Source organism: Triticum dicoccoides, chromosome 6A, assembly GCF_002162155.2.
Source record: "Triticum dicoccoides isolate Atlit2015 ecotype Zavitan chromosome 6A, WEW_v2.0, whole genome shotgun sequence".
NCBI lineage: Eukaryota > Viridiplantae > Streptophyta > Magnoliopsida > Poales > Poaceae > Triticum > Triticum dicoccoides.
In genome coordinates this window covers 496,592,111-496,617,014 of record NC_041390.1, presented here as the reverse complement: position 1 = coordinate 496,617,014, position 24,904 = coordinate 496,592,111, and the positions used below count along the sequence as shown (strand labels likewise).

At 44.1% G+C, this 24,904-nt stretch overlaps 1 pseudogene; it reads left to right on the top strand.

The window, feature by feature from the left end:
- The first annotated feature begins 264 nt into the window (after positions 1 to 264).
- Positions 265 to 1,724, top strand: LOC119317454 (annotated as a pseudogene).
- Positions 1,725 to 24,904: the final 23,180 nt, after the last annotated feature.

Here is a 24,904-nt window from a genome sequence, read left to right as displayed (position 1 = left end):
CGCTTTGTCTGACGTCCAAATCATATGATTTCGGTAGTACAATACCATGTATACATGGCGTCCATCCTTTTGTCTGGTTTGAGATTGCTTTCACGCTACCACATGTGGTAAGCTATCTGTAAAATAAAAAATAAAAAAATCGCTGTCACGCTTCCCGCGCGAGAGAAAGAACATTCGTAGTTGAGTTGATGAGGTCCTCTAGACACGTGGTCCATCCGCTATCAGAGATGTGATCCTGTCAAACTGGCGGCCGTGTCGGGCTGCATGCATGCACCTTCGTCTCTCTTCCACTACGAGTATTTATTTATGCTTTGGCGGATCAAGTGCACCTCCAGCACCACGCACCCGCACAGAACGAAACAACACCAATATGTACCCGGGATCGGCATTACGGGTGGCAGAGTCTTGCCTCGTAACGCCGAGCGACGAGACGCCGCGGGAAGGGCTCTGGCTCTCCGCGCTGGACCTGGTGCTGGCCAACAGAGGCCACACGCCTCTCCTCCACGTCTACAGCGCCAGCGACGTCGCCGCCGCCGACGGCTTCTTCAACGTGGCCAAGCTCAAGAAGTCCATGGCCAAGGCGCTGGTGCCCTTCTACCCTCTCGCAGGCCGCCTCGGTGCGGATCGTGACGGCCGCGTCGAGATCGACTGCAACGGCGAGGGCGCGCTCTTCGTGGTAGCCCGCTCTGATCGCACCGTCGAGGCCTTCAGCGGCCCCACGCCGTCGTCGGAGTTGACGAAGCTGTTCTGTCCTCGCGTTCAGCCGTCGTCCATTATGTTGGCAGCACAGGTCACCTTCTTGAAGTGTGGAGGTGTGGTCCTAGGGACAGCGGTGCACCACGCCGCCGTGGACGGCTCCAGCGCGTTCCATTTCATTGGGACGTGGGCAAGGTACTGCAGGGACGGCGAGAGCGCCGTGATAGAGCTCCCGTGCCACGACCGCGCCCTCCTCCGCGCGCGCTCCCCGCCCGCCATCCTCCCCGAAACCGTCTCCATGTTCTGCAGCAAGCTAGCCATGCACGAGCACGAGTCGTCCGTCCTCGCGACCAAGGTCTTCGCCATCTCCGGTGACCAACTATGCGCCCTCAAGCGCCACTGCGGCGGCGCTAGCACATTCTGCGCCGTGAGCGCCCTCGTGTGGCAGTGCGTATGCATCGCCCGCCAGCTGGACCCGGATGCCACAACGCGCATGAACTTCCCGGTGGACATCAGGCATCGCCTTAAGCCGCGGCTCCCGGGTCGCTACTTCGGCAACGGGGTCGTGAACGTGTTCGCCACCGCCGCGGTGAAGGACGTCGTGTCGGAGACGCTGGCCTCCGTCGCGAGCAGGGTGAAGGCCACGACGGAGCAGCTCGACAACGAGCTGCTGAGGTCGGCTGTGGACTACTTCGAGATGGAGGCGGCGAAGGGCGGCCGGCCGGAGGACAGGGGAAACCTGCCGGAGACGGAGCTGCGGGTGAACAGTTGGTTCCATCTGCCCATATATGACGCGGACTTCGGGTGGGGGAAGCCGCGGCTGATGACGCGGGCGGAGACTGTGCGCGGCGGCTGGGTGTACGTGATGGCTGGCTGCGGCGATGGCAGCGCGCGCGTGCTAATCTCTTTGGAGGCGGCAACTCTCAAGAAGTTCGAGCGCGCGCTTGCTGTATGCGGAGTTCAAGACAGCATAGTACATGCTAGGTTGTGATCATATATTCATAGGGTTAATTATCCTTTTGCCCTCAGTGGTGTCCATGTGCTCAGTTTTGTCCTCGGATGCGAATTGTCCTCAGTTTTGCCCCTAGTCCGAGCACAGCAACTATGACGAGGCCAAACGGCCATATTTGAGTTCATTCCATCCGCCAGCGTTAGTGGTTGTGGGTCCGGAGCTTACACGTGGGACCGCGTGGACGTGGGTCCGGAGCTGACATGTAGGCCCGTGCAACTAAATCCCCAAATCATTCTAGCTCACACCCATCCGCCTGGTCGGCTGTCCTGCGCCGCGGCCAGCACCTGCCCCGCCACCAGCTGCACGGCCTGCTCCGCGGCTACCTCCCTCCGCCTATGCTCCACGGCTACCTGTGACGCCCACCACCTTCCCGCGACGCCACGGGTGGGGCGCCCGCCACCTGCTCGATCCGCGGCGCGGCCTCCTTCCGTGCGCCCGGCCGGAGCGCTCAAAGGTGGGGGGCTGCTGGAGCTATTTAAACTAGGAGGAAGAACCCTAGGGCGAAATGGTGAGCAGCGGCGACCCCGGAGTATTTGGCGAGGCAGGCACCGGGCTGGAGATCCGCTGCGTTCACGATTGGGTTCGCGAGGGGTAAGTCCCGCCTCTTGTTTAGATTGAGCTTAGTTGTGCATTTGAACACTCGATTCGAGTAGGTTTGTCCAATTAGTGTGCTGATTGCGTCTCTGTTTTTCGCCGGTTAGGATGGAGTTGCGGTTTGCTTTCATGGTGCACATTAGGAGGGACCGATACATGTTCGATGCAAAGGATAAGAAGAAATACCAAGGAGGTTTTGATTATCGGTTGCCAATGGCTAGTAATTGGAGTTTCAGACAATTTGGGGAGGTAATTTGTAGCCAATATCCTTGGGGTTTGCTTGATGAAGTGGTATACAAATACTATGATGGGAAAAAGAATTGGGTGACAGTTAGTAATGATGAAGAGCTAGCTACCATGTTTGTTGGGCATAAAGAGAAAGATAATTTTCATGTGAGGTTGCAAGTTGATGTGCTTGAGCAGGCATTTGGACCTAGGATGGCGGGTGCAACATCTCGGGGAGAACCAAGTCGTCGTAATGGCATCTCTAGCCAGAACAGTTCGGTTGGTGCACGTCGACGTGGTGGCTCGACAAGTGTGGGCAACAGCAGTAGGGTCCCCCTTGAAGTGGAGCCTGATGGCTACAATTCTGGGGTTGATGAAAAGAAGCTATATTCTGATGTTATTCGGAATTTACGACGGGCACCTCGGACTGAAAATCAAGATGAGGCTCACAATGCAGTCCGTGTGGATGATGACGCGATGGGTGAGGACGAAGACCTTGCAGCTATTGAATGGGACCCTTTGAACCCTCATATAGAAGAAGGTACAGTTTTTGCATCCATGAATAAGTGTAGAAATGCAATTGTGACATACTGCATCAAGGTAGAACGTACTTTCAAAGTTGACAAGAGTGATCAAGTACGTTACAGAGTGCACTTTTCGACTGAAGGTTGTCCATGGAGGCTGCTTGCATCTAAAATGCGGAATAACACTAATGTTCAAGTCAAAGTGAAACCTTTTAAGCACACATGCCAGGAATCAACCCTTAGGAAGGATACAATCAGTAGAGCCAAGTCAAGATGGGTGGCAGAAGAAGTAAAGAAGTGGGTGAAAGAAAACTAGCAAGTGGGTCCAAAGGAATTGCAGAAGAACATCAAAGATAAGTTCAAGATAGATTTACTATACATGAGGTTGTTCAATGGTAAACAACATGCTATCGATTCTATTTATGGTAACTGGCAGGAAAGTTTTCAATTGTTGTATTCATTCAAAGGTGAAGTGGAGAGGACAAGCCTAGGTAGTATTGTAGATATTGATCACCACACCGTGGAGTACACATTCAGGGGAGTGACAAAGACCAAGGAATGCTTTAGGAGGGTTTTTGTCTACTTTGAGGCTTGTCGTCGGGGTTTTTTGGCAGGCTGCAGGCCTTATTTGGCTATTGATGCCACTTTTCTCACAGGGAGGTTAAAGGACATTTAGTAGCAGCTTGTGCAGTTGATGCACATAGTTTTGTATTTTCAGTTGCCTATGGTGTGCTGGAGATAGAGTCTGAGGAGAGCTGAACTTGGTTTTTGCATAATCTTCGCCGGGCTATTGCACATCCCAATGGGTTGGTCATTCATACAGATGCCTGCGAAGGTTTAGAAGTGGTCGTGGACAATGTGTTCCCTGGAGTAGAGCATAGGGAATGCATGCATCACCTTGCTGCAAATTTCATGAAGAAATTCAAAGGAAAGGTGTATACCGACAATTTATGGCCAGCATCTTTGACATGCAGTGTGAAGAAGCACAACTACCACTTGAGGCAGTTATACATGAATCCCAAAGTGAAAGAATACTTGGAAACACACCACTCCAAGTTATGGGCTAGAAGCCAATTCAGTGAAGTGAGCAAAGTTGACTATGTGCACAATAATCTAGCAGAGTCTTTCAACTCAACGATCCGGAAACTAAAGGGTCATTATGTGGTGGATTTGCTTGACAAGATAAGGATAGAATACATGCAGAAATTTCATTATCATGCAGGAATAGCCGAGGCAAAATTCATGGGCCACATTATCATCCCTGCCGTGATGAATGAACTGAAGCAGAAGACAACAAGCTTGGAAATGAACATGACTCTTTGCTCGGGTACCACAGCAGAGATATCATATTTGGATAAAGAGAAGAGGGAATGGAGATATCCAGTGGATTTAGAAGCTAGAACTTGTAGTTGTAGGCAATGGAAGATAACTGGGTTGCCATGCATTCATGCCTTGTTTTTCATCACTTCTCTCCCAGGTCCAGCAGGGAACATATAGTAGTATGTGCATGATTACTACTCTGTTGCAAGGTTCAAAGTCACATATGCTTATGCCTTGCCTGCTATGGAGGGAAAACAACAATGGGACATGGTGGACCCTAGATTCAAGCTTTGCGCTCCAATTTTGAAGAGAGCAGCAGGTAGACCAAGGAAGAGTCGAATCAGACCTCGCAGCGAAGGAGCTGGACTTGGAGCGAGGAAGTGTAAGTGCACAAGGTCTGGTGGGTCTAGTCATTTTGGTAAGTATTGTGATAACACACTAGATCCAGCGTTCGGAGAGAGTTTCGATGAAGGCTTCGATGAAAATGTTGGTCAGCAGCCGGTTGCCTCAACAGATGATGAAAATGATGGTCAACAGCCGGTTGCATCAGATGAGGATTTTGACGAGGTTCCAAATGATGATGGTCAACAGCCGCATGATTTTGACGATGATCCAAAATATTCTCCAAATAATGATTCAAGTGAGGCTCCAAATGGTGATCCAAGTGAGGCTCTAAATGGTGATCATGGTGATCCAAGTGAGGCTCCAAATGATGATTCAAGTGAGGCTCCAAATGGTGACCAACCTTTTGTTGTTGTGAGTTCTGCTAGGTATGTAAATTTTGCAAGGGTCAAATACTATTGTACATCTATCACTTGACATGATCTCATTACCGTTTATGTTTTGCACAGCTCTATGGTAGGTTTGAAGAAGACGCGCAAGGTACCAACAACCAAGAGAAGAAGAGAAGAAACAATGAGCACAAGGTGCACGAGGAGCAAAGTGATGGCAAAAAGCTCAAGGAACAGACAGAAGCCCCAACGCTATCTATGAATAATTATGAAACATTATGAATAAGGGATGATGTTGTATTATGAAACATTTATCACTTGACATATTGTATTTCTGTTGGATGATGTTGGACCTGTGTTAGAAGTATGTTTGACATGATGTTTAAATATCTGTTGGATGATGTTTGAATGAGAACATGGTTTTTCCTTTTTTGATTTTTTTTGAATTTTGTTTTGCTCATTTAAATTCTGGTCAAACCTAACTTTGACCAAGATTTAAACAAGTCTAAAACATCAAAATGAAAAACTAAACCTGGATACTTCTTAGTCAATCCAAAATGAAGTTGTGGTGAGCTTTTTGAAATTTTCATGAAAAATGGGCTAAAAAGAGGGGTCCAAAGGTAGGGTAAACAGCCTCATTTCTAAGCAAAAAAAATTCGACCTTGTCTAAATCAGCCAAATAACTTTCATACACATATATTCTATATGTACAGACTATGTGCGCTGGTTTTCCCATTTTTTGATTTTTTTAAAATTTGTTTTGCTCATTTGAATTCTGGTCAAACTTAACTTTGACCAAGATTTAAACAAGTGTAAAACATCAAAATGAAAAACTAAGCCTGGATCCTTCTTAGTCACTCCAAAATGAAGTTGTGGTTAGTTTTTTGAAATTTTCATGTTCATTTCCCCAAAACACTTCTCTTCACTTCATACAAGAGAGTTTGAGATACTCGAGATATCATACAATACACATGAACTTATCATTTAAATGTATGTAAAGCTTGTTTATCAACTTAAATCGTTAGTATATGACATAAGAAGACTATGTGCGCAGGTTTTTTATTTTTCTGATTTTTATTTAATTTATTATGCTCATTTGAAATCTGGTCAAACATAGTTTTGACTGCTCCAAACCCCTCCCAAACCCCGCTAACCCTAGCGCTGAACAAGGACCGTTCATCTAAACCTAGCGGCGATCAAGGGTCGTCGATCTAACCCTTCTAGAAGGAATCTGCGGGGAGGAGGGGGGCGATCCGTGAGATGCAATCTGATTGGCTGGGAGATTGTTTTTTTAACAAATACCGGGCGCGCTGGATGGACCGTTGGGCCGTCTCGTGCTCTGGGCCTGAGACCGCAGTAAATAGCCCGTCTCGGCCTTTCCAGGCCTTGCATGCATGGAGGCGGCGACGTGGGTTTGCATGCGCGGGAGGCGGCGACGTGCATGCATGCGAGCGAGGCGAGCGAGGCGCGCTAGGTGAGCTAGGCTAGCGAGGCGAGCTAGGTGGTTCAGTGTAGTGGTTCAGGGCAGCGATTCACATGCACCGCCCGGTCAAAGAGCTATGCAGTGATTCAGATGCACGCACGCGCCCCATGCATCATTTTCATGCAAAAATTTAAGTGTGCAAAACGTAACGGATACACACACGCGTCCGGATTCACACACGCACCGTTCTCATCCTTTCTCTCTTCCTCTCCCACGCACATGCCTATAAATGGGGTGCCTCTCTTCCTCTCCCACCCACAAGCCAGATCCGATCCTCTCCAACTTCAAACACCCAAGCGACCGAGCCCTCCCCAAGCAAGACCAAATGAATATGCAGTTCAACGGGCCGACCTTCAACCGTCCGCCTGTCGTGCCGAAGCTGCGCTACCCACCAGGCGTGCTCGTGGAGAGGGAGCTCCGTGTGTGGGCTATTTGAAGGTGGAGGGGTTCCGCCGAACTCACCCACGCCTTCCTCAGAGCCGGCTATGCCTACCTCCCACGGGGCTCGCCGAGGATGTTCACCCTCAACGAGGTTCGTGACCGCGGCGGCATCCTCCTACTGCTCATGGTCACCTTCACCAACCTGTTTGACGCGCGTGAGCTCCTCGGCCAAGTCTTTTGGTGCAGCTGCGAGGCCATCTTCTTCACCGTCTACAACATCTACACCAACTACGAGCGCATCTTCCCCGCTCCAGGCCAGATGCACCCCCTTCCCTATGACAAGGAGGAGGAGGTGTGAAGATGAAGACGGTGTTGAAGGGGCGCGCGCGGCCAAGGTGGAAGAAGAAGGTCAAGATGAAGATGCTCAAGCCCGGAGTCAAGCTCGTCATGTTTCGTTTTTTATTTTGTTGCTTTTCTATGTCGTGTCGTGTCGTGTCATGTTTCGTCATGTGTCTGTGAACTGTCCGTGAACTTATCTAAGTTATTGCAATGGTACGGTGTGTTCCATCTTATCTAAGTTATTAGGGTCTATTATGTGTGTTAAAAAATGTTCGTGCCCAAACATATCATTTCTTCCCTAAACAAGTCATGAAGTTCGAGAACTTGTGGTTTTCATTAATGAAAATCGGAGGAGGTGAGAAGCCCTCTGTTTCATTCAAACAAAAAGTCATGAACTAACATGCAAATTTATTCCCTTTAAATCCTAAACCAAGTGCCACTCTAATCCTAAACCAAGTGCCACTCTGACCAAAATCATGTGGTAGTGCAACATACATTTTCAACCTTCCAACCCTCCAAAATTTAAGTGCAAAACAATGGAAAACCGCTCTCACGCATGTGCAAACATTCACGGTCTCACTATTTTTTTTAAAAAAAATTCACAATCTCACTATGTATACCTTCCTTCCCTATCCATGTCAAAGTCTTGCCATCTGTCCTAGCGGTTACCAGCGCAGCCCTAAACACCACAAACCCACGCGGTCCTGAGTTCGAGTCCCCAGCCGCACCAATTTTTTGTGCATTTTCCACCCTTCATTTTTTTAGACAAATTATGTTTTTCTCAATGTAATGCCCTTAAAAATTGTTCATTTATTTTGGCACCTGGCGTAAACCTCTACCAGAGCTGAGGCACATTTTCCATGACATTTTGGTCTTTGATTTAAATCACGGTGTATTTGAATTGGATTAATTAACAACTTCAAAAAAATTCTAACCTTAATTGTTTGGCTCCGGAATAATTCAATTAGCTTCCACAAAAAGTTCCAGCATTATGATTTACTGCCTAAATTAAATCAGAATAGAAAACAGAAAAATACGCAAGAGAACCGCCGAATGGGCCTAATTGGATGCAGTTGGCCCATTAGTCTAGCCTGCACTTGGCTCTACGCTATGAATTTGGCCCAAGAGCAACCTTTTTTTTGGACAGAAAGGCAGAGGAGAGAGCTGCATTTCATTGATCAAAAGTTTCTGAATTCCTAATTTCTTCTCTTTTTCTCCAACATATTTAAATGTTGGTCACTTCTTCTCTTTTTGTTTCAACATTTAAACAACTTTAACCAACATTTAAACTAGGTGGATTTCTCAAACAATTTCAAGATTACAAATTCCTCCATAATTCATGCCTTTCCATACATTTTTAACATTACAACCAGTGCGATTACCATATCTACAAATGCCCAAAAGTATTTGCAAATGGGTATTGGTAGTGCTTGATCTTCAAGCTTCCTAACCTTCTTCTTCAACATCCTAAGCTCAACAGCTAGCTCTCTGTCAGTGCGTGCTTCGCCCTCCATCCCTTCTTCCGGAGCTCGTGGTGCGGCCACTGCCGTTCGTGGCAGCATGCGCAACCATTCTTCATGCTCTTCTTGCAGTTCATTCATCAGAGTCTTGGCCAGAGCATCGACCCAAAGAAATAAGCATGTCACCTGCATGAACACCAAATAGATCAACCCATTTCTCAAAGATCTCGACCATGAAAATGGTGCAATTGCCCCGATTCTTACCCCATTCTCGCTGCACACGTAGAACGGACGATTCTGGTTCCTCGGTGTCTGAGAAACCCTCCGATCAACGCCCGCCCGGCACCGTGAACAGACGAAGATAGGCATGTCCACACGCGCCCGGCTCTGCATCCGTGAGGTGGCGCGGGAGCTTGAGGAAGACATGGAGCTCGGAGCCGAAGGGATCTCAATGCTGCCGCGCCCTCCACTGCTAGCTTCCCACCGCCGCGCCCTCCATAGCTAGCTTCCCGCCACCATGCTCTCTCTCTCTCTCTCTCTCTCGCCGTGGTCACTGCCGTGCTCTCTGTCGCCGTGGTCACCGCCACTGTCACCCGCTTATATAGCACACCCACCAACGGCTCTCTGCTCAACGGCTCTCTGCTGGGTCCCACAAGTCACACGTGCAACGGTCTGAATAAAATTGGTCGTTTCTGTCGCCTGGTCCCACCTATAAGGGCCGAGTCAAAAGGTTGACCTGACGAAGACAGCAAAGTTCACGGAACGAGTCGGTGCGCACGGACTAGGGGCAAAACTGAGCACAATTCGCATCTGAGGGCAAAACTGAGTACATGGACACCACTGAGGGCAAAAGGATAATTAACCCATATTCATATATGCTTGCACGTGATTAGATCAATCACATTCGCAAAAAAACAATCAATTGTCCTCGTCGATTTTATTATAGCATGCGGCAGTTTTATTTTACTCCCTTCGATACATACTACTTGTCGCTCATACAAATGTATGTGGATTGGAGGAGTAGTTTTGTTTGTTTTGTTTCATAAGTGTACATGACTACAAGTACTTGAATATGTAGTTAGTATTTTTTTAGAGAGAGGAGATGTAGTACTTAGTTTCTTTAAGCACATGTGTGATTGAACTAGAGATATGTGTATTTTGGGCCATGCTACGCCTCGGCCGGTCGATGCGCTAGAAAGATTGACTGCCTCCTAGACTGTCGGAGGGAAACAGAGATAATCGTCAGATCTTGCAACAAGCCCAGTGTTGAGCTTGTCTCTGCAACAACGGTCTTGATGTAATCTTTCTTTCTTTTTCCTCCGATCTTCTGTTGCTTGTTGCTTGCTCCACTTGGTCTTCTCTAACGAGAGTCTTGTTGCAAAAATCTTTTTCAAACTGTTTTCTTTTGCAATAAAGGTCATATTGCAGAATTCTTTTGCAACAGAGGTCGTGGTGCGAAAACTTTTGTAATAGAAATCTTGTTGTACAATATATTTTTGCAACAAAGCATGTGGCATGAAGGGATGGTGCCAACGGCTGCAAGAGCTTGAGGTGATGGTGGCCATGGCCGGCAACGGACGAGGTGAGTGTTGGCATCGGATGGCAGCAACTCATGTTTCAGGAGCGTCGCCTATCATCATTGTGGTGCCGCTCACATTATAGGTGCTCAGGTGCGTCACTCACCGCCATGGGACAGATCACATCCAATGGTCCAAGAGCGTTACCGGCCGTTGTGGTGGTGCCGCTCACAGCTTCGGTGCTCTAGGCGCGCCGCTCACCGCCGATATCACGAGTGGTGGCTGGACTTAGGAAGTCCGCTAACATTTGCAAGCATCGTCGTGGTTTGCAGCAGTTGGATATATCAGAACCGGTGGCCCACACGCTTGCAAAAAAATGGGGAAGAAATGAGTGGAGGGGAGAGATCAGTGAAGAGATGATATTGGAAAGGTAGGGGTGAGTGGACCAGACACGTGTTGTTCAGGGGAGGCGGATGACTTGTTGGAGTTTTCCACCGGCTAAACCGAAGCTTTTCTGATTTTTTATTTGCTAGCTTCTGTGGCTCAACAAAATATTTGTGTCAATAACAGGTATATTTTTTCGCCCTTCATGGCTACCTTTATTTCATGTCAAATAAGAATACATCATTAGTAATTGTTAAGAGGTCTTGCTACCTGGCGATGTTCTCTGGTTCCACGCGAGCACCTCATTGGCGACTTACTTGGAAGAGTGGGTCCCATTGCGCATCCGCTTATTCATTTGGTTGGTGATTCTAGACAGGTATTGGACTGTCGCGCGTCTTTTCCGGCATGGTCTACCTCAAAGTGGCTCATGCGTCTTCTCTGACCAGACGATGAAGTCTATGCATCGTCTACTGATCGTCTGCACCTTCTCCCGTCAGGTCTGGCATGACATCCTTGCCTGGTGCAAGGTCACAATACCCCATATCCTCCACCTCTCTATTGGCAGGCCTCCGTCGTCTATGATTTCCCGACCGGACTTCGAAAGGAGCTAGCCTTCGTTGTTCTTCTCATCGCCTGCTCCCATTGGAAACACCACAACGCTTGCGTATTAGACAACAAGCACCCCTCCACCTCTCTTCTCGTCCAAACTATCAAAGAGGAAGCATGCATTTGGGTTACGGCGGGAGCCAAAGGGCTGGATAATCTAATGCCACAAGGATGGTTTCTTTTAGGGGTTGAGCATCCCCTTGTCTTTAGCTCCTGCAACTCCCTCTATGCCTCCTAATGTACGTAGATAGTTGTTGCCTTGTCCTATTTCACTCTTCCTACCTATCAATGGAATGATATGCAATTGCGCATTCATGAAAAAAAACTTTAACAAAAAGGGGGTTTCTCTATCCAAAAGCGTGGAGGATGGATCCTACCTTAGCATAGCTAGCTAAACCATGAGCAAGACGATTAGTCTCTCGTGCACAACACTAGTTAATAAACCCCTTACTAGTGGCGCGTAGGTGGCACGTCGCTAGTATTGTGCCACTGGTAAATGGATACTAGTGGTGTGCCAAGACACGCCACAACTAACATGACTTAGCTAGTAACAGACAAACTAGTGGTGTATGCGCTATTCACATGCAGGTAGAAACACAAAACACTGGTGCCGTGTGAAGTACCAGGCGCATAACTATTTTTTTGCTCATTCAAAAAATATTATATATAATTACTAGTATCATACAAGTGATTGTGAACACGCTGATGTGTTAAAGCATTGGTGACGTGCACCCATTTGTACACACCGCTAATATATTTTTCAGGGCATAAAATTGCCATGGCAACGTCTTTTGTTGTCGTGGTAGCGTTTGCACATTTGATTGATATATCAATATATGTATGTAATAAGTAGATAATTTGATGTATCCCATTTTGAATCAAAATATCCAAATTGCAACGGATACACATATTGATATCAATGTATTACATGCATGCATCTCACATGCCAAGTTTTTAAAATAAATAGTGCATCTCATGCATGTCTAGCTTCACGACTGTGACTCGGTCATGGGGCAACAGGGAGGAGGCGGAACTGGTTAAGTTGCAGTCAACGAATCTGTAGCGTGTCCTAATTAAGAGAACAAATATCAGCATAGATATCAAACATGTAGCAACATATATAGAAAAAAATGATGATCTATATCTACTTATATACCAAACATAGTACATGGCAACATATCACAACATTACCACATATCAAACATAGTCATGGCAAAAAAAGAGCCTTGGTGCTCATATTTGCTACCAGAGCAACATGATGTGTTCATTTTTCGATTATGTGGATGCAGAAAACTCTCGTCGTATAGCCTTCTTCATCTTGGAACAATCCGGGTGGAATCCTTAGAAGGTAGGTGAAGACACCATGTCGATGTGTAGTCATGGAAGTGTCTTGTGGCGCGCATCACTTGATCTTCAGAGGGGACTCGATGGATTTTGAGGCAGTCATCCCCTCTTTGTTACCACTTGAGATACTCTTCGGGGGTCATGAGTCCCATAGAATGATATCTCATAGTCATTGTCAAATTCAAAGTAGCTCATGAAAGTAGTGTACTTAAGATTGGGAAGCTACTCTTGTCCATAGTCTTGAGAGTCTTGTCGATGAGTTTGATGGTGGTCCTTGTCGTTGCACCTTCTTGATGTACATGTACTTGACTTATTGTGTTTGTTAGCGAAGTTTCCATGTCCACCATCATCCCTATTTCTTGTGTGGTACTCTCTCCTAGAGTGATGGTGACGAAGCTTTTGAGACTTCTCCGCAAGGTCCTCCACAAATGCTTTGCTCTCCCTATACATGTTGGCACTACTACAAATAGTGAGTGGCTAAAGGGAAAGAACAATATCAAGTTACCTTCTCCAGTCCTTAGACGAAAGGATCGAAGATCAACCAATGTGTACCAGTAGAGAAAAAATTGTGTTGATAAGTGTTCCCCAACGCACACCTACAAACTCACAACAGGTCTATAGGTGGAGCTCGGTAAGGTTAGGTTAGTGGACCAAAATCAAGCAATAAGTGGATCAAGATATTGAAATGATTGGCAAAATCCATATGAACTCAAAGCAATGCAAGTTGATCTAAAATGTACAAGGAAACAATTGGAACACACACGTAAAGATAACGGGGCTTGTGCAACCTAAGGAATGAGCAAAAACATTTTTCCTAATGAAGACTAAGCTTGTGTTCTACAAACACAAAGAGAGACGCTAGCTTCATTGCACGTAGATGGAAATGGACTTGTACCTTGGCACCACTCTACATACTCACAATTAAACTTGATGTTTCCCTATGTGAAGTATCCTTTGCACTTGTATCACTATTTCTCTTTCTCCTTTGCTTATAAGATTTTGCTCATTCTCTACTTTATTTTTTCCTTTTTCTTCATTTTCCTTTTTCCTGATGCCAATACAAAGATGCAAGACTAACGATCACGAGATATGTATAAAATGTACACAAGACACCAAGTGTTGTGCAAAGTAAATATCTTGATCTTACTATGTGATGCTCAAGATAGCAATGATGTATATGATGAAGATATCACTAAGGTTCTCAAGTGTATGATGCTCGATAATATTGAAATAGCTAGCCTCAGTATGTAAAAGGTATTCAAAAAAATGGTAGGGCTCAAAAGGGTGATCACAAGGGAAGACGAAGCTCCTGATAGAGTGGATTCCTTCGTCACACTTAACCTTTCACGAAGTTGGAAATGACCGGCCTTGCTTCCGGTTGAAGGTGTCAAAGGATAAAGTGGTTGTTGTCTATGATCAAGACATTAGCAATGTACTTGGAGGTTGTCTATTAGACGGTACCCAATAGTCACTCCAGGGATGCTTAGGTGATGAAGCGATGACACGAGTGCGATGGTTGGTGGAGGTGTCCTAGTGTAGATGTAGTTCCTCCAATTTTTTCTTGATCAATTGGTGTGGAAACCAGTATGATTATGAAGAGCGCGTCAATAGCTTCAAAATGAGCCCAAGAACACTCAAATCAGAGTCTAGGAGTGGAAGTTATGGCGAAAACGGTGACTGATGTCGGTTGTACTAGGGGTGTATGCACGGGGTCCAGGGCGTGTGCACAGGGTCTCCATAAATATATCGGGGGGTTGTGTGCATAATTACGCACTCGAAATACCTTGGGGAACGACGGAGGCACAATACGGATAGGTCTATAGTGCGGCTCGACCCTATGTGACCTTGACCCTTTTTCTTTTTGATCTCTTTTTTCCCATACAACTGATGCATTAAAACCTAGCTACTCCACGGTCGTGCAAGGACTCTTTCCGGGCCTATTTTCATATCAGCGACCGTGGACCGCTCCTCTCAAGGAATATTTTGCACATGGACGAAAGCGACGCAGACATGCGGCAGGGCATCAATGAGATCTTCAAGACCATTTTTAGGCCCCGTATACAACTTTCCCTTGTGTACAAACTTTAGCATGTAAAATAGCCTTGGTACTATCTGTAATAGCACGTCTTGATGTATCAAACAGATTACAATGAAAACAAGTTTTCACCAACCCTCGTTCGGTCCTGGTTTGTTTCATAATCTGCATTCCTCGTTTGTGCTAAGATTGCCACATATATATTCTGGTACGGATTCAATTCCAGGGGCTCTATTCGGCCACACAAAGAAAAGTCCGAATACTTCTAGAAGTACACTTCGGCGTCCCGAATATTGCATTATATGCATCAGATCCGAATCATGTCTTTGGTCAATAGTTGGGTTGCCAGGCTCCTGTGGTTGCTACCTTAAGTTCCGCTTGTTCGGCTAGGGTGGTAAAGGGAGAACTACTATGATTGTGTTTCTGGCTCGTCCGGTCAAGCACCTCAGTAGAGAAAGCCGAAAACTGACTGTCATGATACGGCGAGAGCTGGTCAGCGATTCGGTGACTCGCCATAAATCTCTTGCGATTTCTTTCGTACTATACGAAGGACTAGCCTTCATCCAGTCACGTGCCTAAGTCATCCAAGTTCGGATAGCCGCACACGCACTGATACGTCTCCAACGTATCTATAATTTTTGATTGTTCCATGCTATTATATTATCTGTTTTGGATGTTAATGGGCTTTATTTTACACTTTTATATTATTTTTGGGACTAACCTATTAACCAGAGGCCCAACCCAAATTGCTGTTTTTTTTGCCTATTTCAGTGTTTTGTAGAAAAGGAATATCAAACGGAGTCCAAATGGAATGAAACCTTCGGGAACATGATTTTTGGAACAAACGTGATCCAGAGGACTTGGAGTGGAAGCCAAGCAATCAACGATGCAGCCACGAGGCAGGGGGCACGCCTACCCCCCTGGGCGCGCCCTCCTCCCTCGTGGGCCCCTTGTTGCTCCACCGACCTACTTCTTCCTCCTATATATATCCATATACCCCGCAAACATCTAGGAGCACCACGAAACCCTATTTCCACCGCCGCAATCTTCTATACCCAAGAGATCCCATCTTGGGGCCTTTTCCGGAGCTCCACCGGAGGGGGCATTGATCACGGAGGGCCTCTACATCAACTCCATGGCCCCTCCAATGATGTGTGAGTAGTTTACCTCATACCTTCGGGTCCATAGCTAGTAGCTAGATGGCTTCTTCTCTCTCTTTGGATGTCAATACAAAGTTCTCCTCGATTCTCTTGGAGATCTATTCGATGTAATCTTCTTTTGCGGTGTGTTTGTCGAGATCCGATGAATTGTGGGTTTATGATCAAGTTTATCTATGAACAATATTTGAATCTTCTCTGAATTATTTTATGTATGATTGGTTTATCTTTGCAAGTCTCTTCGAATTATCAGTTTGGTTTGGTCTGTTAGATTGATCTTTCTTGCAATGGGAGAAGTGCTTAGCTTTGGGTTCAATCTTGCGGTGCTCGATCCCAGTGACAGAAAGGGAAACGACATGTATTGTATTGTTGCCATCGAGGATAAAAAGATGGGGTTTACATCATATTGCATGAGTTTATCCCTCTACATCATGTCATCTTGCTTAAGGCGTTACTCTGTTCTTATGAACTTAATACTCTAGATGCATGCTGGATAGCGGTCGATGTGTGGAGTAATAGTAGTAGATGCAGAATCGTTTCGGTCTACTTGTCTAGGACATGATGCCTATATACATGATTATGCCTAGATATTCTCATAATTATTCGCTTTTCTATCAATTGCTCGATAGTAATTTGTTCACCCACCGTAATACTTATGCTATCTTGAGAGAAGCCACTAGTGAAACCTATGGCCCCCGGATCTATTTTCCATCATACAAGTTTCCAATCTATTTTATTTTGCAATCTTTACTTTCAATCTATATCATAAAAAATACCAAAAATACTTATATTATTATTATCATCTCTATCAGATCTCACTCTTGCAAGTGGCCATGAAGGGATTGTCAACCCCTTTATCACGCTGGTTGTGAGGTTCTTATTTGTTTGTGTAGGTATGAGGTTACTCGCGTGTGGTCTCCTACTGGATTGATACCTTGGTTCTCAAAAACTAAGGGAAATACTTACGCTACTTTACTGCACCACCCTTTCCTCTTCAGGGGAAAACCAACGCAGTGCTCAAGAGGTAGCAAGAAGGACTTCTGGCGCCGTTGCCGGGGAGATCTACGCCAAGTCAAGACATACCAAGTACCCATCACAACTCTTATCCTTCGCATTACATTATTTGCCATTTGCCTCTCGTTTTCCTCTCCCCCACTTCACCCTTGCCATTTTATCCGCCCTCTCTTTTCCGTTCGCCTCTTTTTCGCTTGCTTCGTCGTTATGGCTAGTCCTTTATCTACTCCCTTGTCTCCCGAGAATGAAGTTCTTAATTTTAAACAAAGGGAGGGAGAAAATCTAAAAGATGCATGGTACAGAATTTGCAATGCGCAAAATAGATCTACTAGGAAGCAATCTACTTACGTTCTTCTTCGCAATTTTTATGTAGGCATAACGCCTTGGAATAGATATATTCTTGATACCATTACCGGAGGAAATTTCTTGGGTAGCCATAATTTTGATTCTTATAATGCTATGATAGATTTGTTTGGCCCACCACCTCTTTTGGTTAATAGAACTGCTTTAACTTTGGAACATGTGATGCAAAGGCTTGAAATTATTGAAAATAAAGTTGCCACCGTAGAGTTAATTGAAAATTTGGATAGAAAGATCCATAACCAAATTACCCAATACGGATCTAAGTTAGGAGTTGATCTTAAAAAATTTAAAGAAAAGGGACCTATGGTTAATGAAAAGATAGATCAAGATTCCACTATAATTGATAAAATTGAGGATATTATTACCAACCTTGGGTCTGCCTTTTTTCCGTCAAAAACACTCCTCCTAATGCTAAGATTGCCAAATTGATGTATGTTCCTAAAAATAAGGGTGAAACTTCTAGTAAGGAAAATGCGGACCTCAAATCCATAAGTGTTCACCCCAATTTTTTCACTATCCTTAAGGAACCTTTTGCCACAAATGATTTTCTTGATTTCATGCCTAGGAGTTTGATAATTAATAAAAATAAAGAAACTCCTGAAAGTTATAGGTGTCTTATTGAAGAATTGCCTACCAAAGATGGGAATACCTAGATATACCCTTGCTTTTATGCCTAGCTAAGGGCGTTAAACGATAGCGCTTGTTGGGAGGCAACCCAATTTTATTTTTATTGCTTGCTTTTTGCTCCTGTTTAGTAATAAATAATTTATCTAGCCTCTGTTTTGGTTGTGTTTTTTGTGTTTAATTAGTGTTTGTGCCAAGTAGAACTGTTGGGAAGACTTTGGGAAAGTCTTTTTGATCCTGCTGTAAAAAACAGAAACTTTAGCGCTCACGAGAATTGCTGCCATTTTTTATTGGAGAGTGATATTTAGTTAATTATTTTTGCACATGATTAGTAGATAAATTCCTCACGTCCAGAAATTTATTTTAGAATTTTGGGGTTCCAGAAGTGGTCGAAACCTACAGATTACTACAGACTGTTCTGTTTTTGACAGATTCTGTTTTTCGTGTGTTGTTTGCTTATTTTGATGAATCTATGGCTAGTAATAGAGTTTATGAACCATAGAAAAGTTGGAATACAGTAGTTTTAAAACCAATATAAATCAAGAATGAGTTCACTACAGTACCTTGAAGTGGTGGTTTGTTTTGTTTTACTAACGGAGCTCACGAAGATTTTCTTTTAAGTTCTGTGTTGTGAAGTTTTCAATTTTTGGGTAAGGATTTGATGGATTATGGAACAATGAGTAGCAAGAGCCTAAGCTTGGGGATGCCCAAGGCACCCCTAGGAAAAATCTAAGGATACCAAAAAGCCTAAGCTTGGGGATGCCCCGGAAGGCATCCCCTCTTTCGTCTTCGTCTATCGGTAACTTTACTTGGAGCTATATTTTTATTCGCCACATGATATGTATTTTGCTTGGAGCGTCTTGTATGATTTGAGTCTTTGCTTTTTAGTTTACCACAATTATCCTTGCTGTACACTGCTACCTCTTGAGCTTGCGTTGGTTTTCCCCGAAGAGGAAAGGATGATGCAGCAGTGTAGCGTAAGTATTTCCCTTAGTTTTTGAGAACCAAGGTATCAATCCAGTAGGAGGCCATGCGCAAGTCCCTCGTACCTACACAACACAAAGAGCTCAACGCAACCAACGCGACTAGGGGTTGTCAATCCCTTCACGGTCACTTACGGAAGTGAGATCCGATAGATAATATTTTTGGTATTTTTGATATAAAGATGCAAAGTGAAAAGTAAAAGGCAAAGTAAAAACAAAGCAAGATTAAAGTGATGGAGATTGATATGATGAGAATAGACACGGGGGCCATAGGTTTCACTAGTGGCTTCTCTCAAGAGCATAAGTTTTCTACGGTGGGTGAACAAATTACTGTTGAGCAATTGACAGAACTGAGCATAGTTATGAGAATATCTAGGCATGATCATGTATATAGGCATCATGTCCGTGACAAGTAGATCGAAACGATTCTGCATCTACTACTATTACTCCACTCATCGACCGCTATCCAGCATGCATCTAGAGTATTAAGTTAGAAACAAAGTAACGCTTTAAGCAAGATGACATGATGTAGAGAGATAAATTCATGCAATATGAAATAAACCCCATCTTGTTATCCTCGATGGCAACGATACAATACGTGTCTTGCTGCCCCTTCTTTCACTGGGAAAGAACACCGCAAGATCGAACCCAAAGCTAAGCACTTCTCCCATGGCAAGAACTACCAATCTAGTTGGCCAAACCAAACGGATAATTCGAAGAGACTTGCAAAGATAACCAATCATACATAAAAGAATTCAGAGAAGATTCAAATATTGTTCATAGATAGACTTGATCATAAACCCACAATTCATCGGTCTCAACAAACACACCGCAAAAGAAGAAGATTACATCGAATAGATCTCCACAAGAGAGGGGGAGAACATTGTATTGAGGTCCAAAAAGAGAGAAGAAGCCATCTAGCTAATAACTATGGACCCGAAGGTCTGAGGTAAACTACTCACACTTCATCGGAGGGGCTATGATGATGTAGAAGCCCTCCGTGATGACGGCCCTCTCCGGCGGAGCTCCCAAACATGCCCCAAGATGGGATCTCGTGGATACAGAAAGTTGCGGCGGTGGAATTAGGTTTTTGGCTCCTGTTCTGATCATTTGGGGGTACGTGGGTATATATAGGAGGAAGGAGTACGTCGGTGGAGCACCGAGGGGCCCACGAGGCAAGGGGGTGCGCCCTGTAGGGGGGGGGGGCGCCCCCTACCCTCGTGACCGCCTTCGGTACTTCTTGGAGTAGGGTCCAAGTCTCTTGGGTCTTATCCGAGAAGAAAATCACGTTCCAAAAAGGATTTTTCTGTTTGGACTCCGTTTGATATTCTATTTCTTCGAAACACTGAAATAGGCAAAAAAACAACAATTATGGGCTGGGCCTCCGGTTAATAGGTTAGTCCCAAAAATAATATAAAAGTGGAAAATAAAGCCCAATATAGTCCAAAACAGTAGATAATATAGCATGGAGCAATCAAAAATTATAGATACGTTGGAGACGTATCATACACACCTTTTGGGGGAGACACACATGAATTGGAATTTATTAGAATACTCTATGTGCTTCACTTATATCTTTTGAGCTATATAGTTTTTTTTGCTCTAGTGCTTCGCTTATATCTTTTAGAGCACGGCGGGTGGTTTTATTTTATAGAAATAATTGATATCTCATGCTTCACTTATATCATTTTGAGAGTCCTTAGAAAAGTATGGTAATTCACTTTGGTTATAAATTTTAAATGCTAAGAGAAGTTGGATGCTTGATAGATGGTTTTGAGATATAAAGGTGGTAATATTAGAGGTGTGCTAGTTGAGTAATTGTGAAATTGATGAATACTTGTGTTGAATTGGCAAGTCCCGTGGCATGCACGTATGGTGAACGTTATGTGACAAATTTGAAGCATGGGGTGTTCTTTGATTGCTTTCCTTATGAGTGGCGGTCCAGGACGAGCGATGGTCTTTTCCTACCAATCTATACCCCTAGGAGCATGCGCGTAGTGCTTGGTTTTGATGACTTGTAGATTTTTGCAATAAGTATGTGAGTTCTTTATGACTAATGTTGAGTCCATGGATTATACGCACTCTCACCCTTCCACCATTGCTAGCCTCTTCGGTACCGTGCATTGCCCTTTCACACCTTGAGAGTTGGTGCAAACTTCCCCGGTGCATCCAAACCCCGTGATATGATACGCTCTATCACACATAAGCCTCCTTATATCTTCCTCAAAACAGCCACCATACCTACCTATTATGCCATTTCCATAGCCATTCCGAGATATATTGCCATGCAACTTTCCACCGTTCCATTTATTATGACACGCATCATCATTGTCATATTGCTTTGCATGATCATGTAGTTGACATCGTATTTGTGGCAAAGCCACCTTTCATAATTTTTTCATACATGTCACTCTTGATTCATCGCAATCCCGGTACACCGCCAGAGGCATTCACATAGAGTCATATTTTGTTCTAAGCATCGAGTTGTAATTCTTGAGTTGTAAGAAAATAAAAGTGTGATGATCATCATTAGAGCATTGTCCCATGTGAGGAAAGGATGATGGAGACTATGATTCCCCCACAAGTCAGGATGAGACTCCAGAAAAAAAAAGAAAAAAGAAAGAAAGAAAAGAGGCAAAAAAGGCCCAAATAAAAAAATAATAAATGAGAGAAAAAGAAAGAAGGGACAATGTTACTATCCTTTTTCCACACTTGTGCTTCAAAGTAGCACCATGATCTTCATGATAGAGAGTCTCTTATTTTGTCACTTTCATATACTAGTGGGAATTTTTCATTATAGAACTTGGCTTGTATATTCTAATGATGGGATTCCTCAAAGGCCCTAGGTCTTCATGAGCAAGCGAGTTGGATGCACACCCACTTAGTTTCTTTGATGAGCTTTCATATATTTATAGCTCTAGTGCATCCGTTGCATGGCAATCCCTACTCCTTGCATTGACATCATTCGGTGGGCATCTCCATAGCCCATTTTTGTCTTCTCACATGACCTCAATCATCATATTCTATTCCACCCATAGTGCTATGTCCATGGCTCGCCCTCATATATTGTGTAAAAGTTGAAGGAGTTTGAAAATGCTAAGTATGAAACAATTGCTTGGCTTGTCATCGGGGTTGTGCATGATGAGAGCATTTTGTGTGACGAAAATGAAGCATGGCCAAACTATATGACTTTGTAGGGATAAGTTTTCTTGGGCCATGGTATTTTGATAAGACATAGTTACTTGATTAGCATACTTGGAGTATTAATATTTTTATGTCAACAATAAACTTTTATCTTGAATCTTTCGGATCTAAACATTCATGCCGCAATATAGAAAAATACATTGAAGAATATTCTAGAAAGCATTACACTTCAAAAATTCTGTTTTATCATTTACCTACTCGAGGGCAAGCAGGAATTAAGCTGGGGGATGCTTGATACGTCTCCAACGTATCTATAATTTTTGATTGTTCCATGCTATTATATTATCTGTTTTGGATGTTAATGGGCTTTATTTTACACTTTTATATTATTTTTGGGACTAACCTATTAACCGGAGGCCCGGGCCAAATTGCTGTTTTTTGCCTATTTCAGTGTTTCGTAGAAAAGGAATATCAAACGGAGTCCAAACGGAATGAAACCTTCAGGAACGTGATTTTTTGAACAAACGTGATCCAGAGGACTTGGAGTGGACATCAAGCAATCAACGAGGCGGCCACGAGGCAGGGGGCGCGCCTACCCCCCTGGGCGCGCCTGATACGTCTCCAACGTATCTATGTTTCCAAACACTTTTTCCCTTGTTTTGGACTCTAACTTGCATTATTTGAATGGAACTAACCCGGACTGACGTTGTTTTCAGCAGAACTACCATGGTGTTATTTATGTGCAGGAGCAAACATTCTCGGAATGACCTGAAACTTCACAGAGACACTTTTCAGAAAATAAGAAAAATACCTGCCAAAGATGAAGGCCAGGGGGCCCACCGTCTCTCCACGATGGTGGGGGGCGCGCCCCCTACCTCGTGGGCCCCCTGTTGCCTCTCCGACTCCAACTCCACCTCCATATATTGAGTTTCGAGGAGAAAAAAAATCAGAGATAAGAAATCATCGCGTTTTACGACACGGAGCCACCGCCAAGCCCTAAAACCTCTCGGGAGGGCTGATCTGGAGTCCGTTCGGGGCTCCGGAGAGGGGAATCCGTCGCCATCGTCATCATCAACCATCCTCCATCACCAATTTCATGATGCTCACCGCCGTGCGTGAGTAATTCGATCGTAGACTTGCTGGACGGTGATGGGTTGGATGGGATCTATCATGTAATCGAGTTAGTTTTGTTAGGGTTTGATCCCTAGTGTCCACTATGTTCTGAGATTGATGTTGCTATGACTTTGCTATGCTTAATGCTTGTCACTAGGGCCCGAGTGCCATGATTTCAGATCTGAACCTATTATGTTTTCATCAATATATGAGTGTTCTTGATCCTATCTTGCAAGTCTATAGTCACCTATTATGTGTTATGATCCGTTAACCCCGAAGTGACAATAATCGGGATACTTACCGGTGATGACCGTAGTTTGAGGAGTTCATGTATTCACTATGTGTTAATGCTTTGTTCCGGTTCTCTATTAAAAGGAGGCCTTAATATCCCTTAGTTTCTGTAAGGAACCCGCTGCCATGGGAGGGTAGGACAAAAGATGTCATGCAAGTTCTTTTCCATAAGCACGTATGACTATATTCGGAATACATACCTACATTATATCAATGAACTGGAGCTAGTTTTGTGTCACCACATGTTATGACTGTTACATGATGAACCGCATCCGGCATAATTCTCCATCACCGATCCATTGCCTATGAGCTTTCCATATATTGTTCTTCGCTTATTTACTTTTCCGTTGCTATTGCTATCATCACTACAAAATACCAAAAACATTACTTTTACTATTGTTACATTTTGTTACCATTATCACTACTATCATATTACTTTGCTACTAAACACTTTGCTGCAGATATTAAGTTTCCAGGTGTGGTTGAATTGACAACTCAGCTGCTAATACTTGAGAATATTCTTTGGCTCCCCTTGTGTCGAATCAATAAATTTGGGTTGAATACTCTACCCTCGAAAACTGTTGCGATCCCCTATACTTGTGGGTTATCAAGACCATTTTCTGGTGCCGTTGCCGGGGAGAATAGCTCTATTCTTTGATTCACTTGGGATATATATCTGCTTATCATTATGAAGAACTTGACAGATCCAAAAACCAAGATTTATCCCTCAACTACGAGGGGAGGTAAGGAACTGCCATCTAGCTCTGCACTTGATTCACCTTCTGTTATGAGTAAGTTTGCGACATCTACACCTGCTTCTGCTATTAGTTCTGATATGTCGCATATTATTGATGATGCCACTTCTGCTATGCATGATACTTATGATGAAACTACCTCTATGCCTGATACTACTATGCCACTTAGTGCTTTTCTTTATGAACAACTTGCTAGGGCTAGAGAAATTGAAAATATTGAATCTCATGATACTGATGAAAGTGATGATGAAGAACCACCTGCTATTCATAAGGGTTATGTATTTGATCAAGATGCTTCTTTAGCCATTTTAGCTTGCAGAAATAGAACTGAACTTAAAAGATTATTAGCTAAATGGAGTAAGCAATCCCTAAATGCTAGAATGAAACCTGACCCTGCTTTTGCTACTTCACCTATCTTTGTTACTGATAAAGATTATGAATTCTCTGTTGATCCTGATATAATTACTTTGGTTGAATCTGATCCTTTTCATGGTTATGAATCTGAAACTGTTGTGGCACATCTTACTAAACTGAATGATATAGCTACCCTGTTCACTAAAGATGAGAAAACTCGCTACTTTTACATCCTTAAAATATTTCCGTTCTCATTAAAGGGTGATGCTAAGATATGGTTTAATTCTCTTGATCCTGGTTGTGTGCGTACTCCCCAGGATATGATTTATTACTTCTTTGCTAAATATTTCCCTGCTCATAAGAAACAAGCTGCTTTAAGGGATATATATAATTTTGTGCAAATTGAAGAAGAGAGTCTCCCACAAGCTTGGGGGAGGCTTCTCCAGTTACTTAAT